General features: G+C 38.4%; 1 long non-coding RNA gene across 1 annotated transcript; it reads left to right on the forward strand.

The window, feature by feature from the left end:
• Positions 1-827: 827 nt before the first annotated feature.
• On the forward strand, positions 828-1,436 carry LOC106530052 (uncharacterized). The gene is made up of 3 exons (XR_001311723.1): positions 828-880; positions 960-1,043; positions 1,149-1,436. It is a non-coding gene; the product is annotated as an uncharacterized LOC106530052 (long non-coding RNA).
• Positions 1,437-2,474: the final 1,038 nt, after the last annotated feature.

Consider the following 2,474-nt stretch of genomic DNA (forward strand, 5'->3'; position numbering starts at 1 on the left):
CACTGAAGACAATCCAGACTTTCCTCAGGTTCAACATCACATCTCACACTGACTATGCTCTATAAAAATCTGGTTAAAACATCCCTGAATTTAACCAGAGTCTTGAAGAAATTTGCTTCTCAGTAACAGAAGAGCAAAATTTATGTACAAATAATAACACACTACATGACATTGTAATGCTGTTTTATTATTGTCATTTGATTAATAAATACATTGGCGTGATACATCTTAGTACATGTTTGATTGTTTTTTGGTATACATCTATATTGGAGCTGTAGCCCCACCTGGAGAAAATTCCACCAGCCTCCACTGCCTGTTAGTAATACATACAGGGGTTGGACAATGGAACTGAAACACCTGTCATTGAGGTTTCATGGCTAAACTGGACCAGACTGGTGACCAGTCTTCATTAATTGCACATTGAACCAGTAAGAGCAGAGTGTGAAGGTTCAATTAGCAGGATAAGAGCACAGTTTTGCTCAAAATATTGCAATTTACACATTATGGGTGGCATACCAGAGATCAAAAGAGGACAYATTGTTGGTGCACGTCTTGCTGGTGAATCTGTGACCAAGACAGCAAGTCTTTGTGATGTATCAAGAGCCACAGTATCCAGGGTAATGTCAGGATACCACCAAGAAGGACCAACCACATCCAACAGGATTAACTGTGGATGCAACAGGAAGCATATTGTTTTGCCATATTTGTTGTTTATGGTTTTTACCATAGTTATTGATTTATGATAACAAATTTCTCTCTCTCTCCTCTTAGCCAATCAACCAAAATCCTTTTCAGTTTCCTGGATGCAGGTCACTCGTGTCTTTTTTATCGGGGTCTTATCTTTAGCCACTGTTTTTTGTTCGGTCCTACATTGGTCCAGGTACTCATATTTCCTTAAGATTTTCAAAGTCCTATTTGTGGATAAGATCTATTTGTTCATACATTCAGTATGCTTAAAGGATGCGACGTATTGTACGCCTCTGTGAAGGACCTGACTGATGAGATGTGATGACTGGGATGGATTGTACCAATGTCAAAATGACGTACGTTTCTTTCCAAAATGTGTCCCCATTTTTGTTTTTAATTTTTGCTCTCATTTTTGCAGTAACTATTTTCTTTTCTTTTATTTGTTTATTTTTTGTAAATAGTTGCTACTTCAGATGTTTAAGACAGCCTGCAACAACCTTGGGACCTGTCCAGGATGCATCCTGACTCTCGCACAAAGATCCCTGGAGATAAGAGCCAGCTTCCCCCTCAATCTGGAAAGGAAAATGTTCAAAAAGAAAATGGATGATGGTGACACATCTTAACAATGCAGTCCAGCAGTCTGAGTTTGATGTACAAAAACCAGTTTCCAGCCCAAATTATTCACCTTTTACAGAGCCCATGAGAGGACATGGGAGATTTGTTTTCTTTTGCGTTCCAACGCAAAAGTATTACGTTACCTCGCAATACTTTTGCGTTACCTCGCAATACCTTTTGCGTTCTCTTGCAAAAGTAGTTTATCACTGTTGTGCCTGCCAGTTTATTAGCAGACTCACATGTTCACCATTAGCGAGTTAGCCTACTGCTTTAATTCAGCGTCAGAATGAATATATCACACAGCCATGCATGGAAGTTTGTCATATGCCGATATTTTAACACAGAACAGCCATAAAACATCATTGTCAATTTCACGAGCTTGTGGCGACACATCCTGTTTTGGTAACCAGATATTTCAAAATAAAAGTCTGATTTAATTCAGTTCATATACAAAACAATCTTTTGCATGGGAACGCAAAACAATATTGCGTGGGAACGCAAAAGTATTGCGTGTGAACGCAAAAGTATTGCGAGGTAACGCAAAAGTATTGTGAGGGAACGCAAAGGTATTGCGTGGGAACGCAATGGTATTGCGTGGGAACACAAAAGGAAAAAAAATCCCCCCGTGTCTCCTCGCGGGCTCCGTAACCTTTTTAATAAATCAGTTATTCGAATTTTTAAACCAAATCCACTGGTTTTCTGCAGTAAGACAATTTTTACATGGTTTTCTCTTAATCGCTAAGACAACCAACAAAATGTAATTTATTTTTCTGACCTGAAACTTTGTTTCTTAAACTGCAGGGTTGAAAGAGCCTTGCTACCAGTAAAAATATGTTTTATTTGATTTGAAAATACACTGCCTGGCCAAAAAAAAACCAACAAAAAAAGTTGCCACCTGGATTTAACTAAGCAAATGGGTACGAGCCTCCTACTGGATAATTATTGCACAGGTAATTATCTTTCAGCTGGTAACAAGTTGTTTAACCCCAACTGGTGCAATTAGCTGCTTCTCACTTCTAAAAAAATCACGTCGAAAGACGTCCTGTGGTCTTAGAAAATATGTTTGTTTGAGAAGGGTCAAATTATTGGCATGCATCAAGAGAAATTGCAGAAATTACTAAAACTGGGTTAACTGTCCAATGATGCATTATTAAAAACTGGAAGGATAGTGG

The sequence above is a fragment of the Austrofundulus limnaeus genome, unplaced genomic scaffold (genome assembly GCF_001266775.1).
Source record: "Austrofundulus limnaeus strain Quisiro unplaced genomic scaffold, Austrofundulus_limnaeus-1.0 Scaffold488, whole genome shotgun sequence".
NCBI lineage: Eukaryota > Metazoa > Chordata > Actinopteri > Cyprinodontiformes > Rivulidae > Austrofundulus > Austrofundulus limnaeus.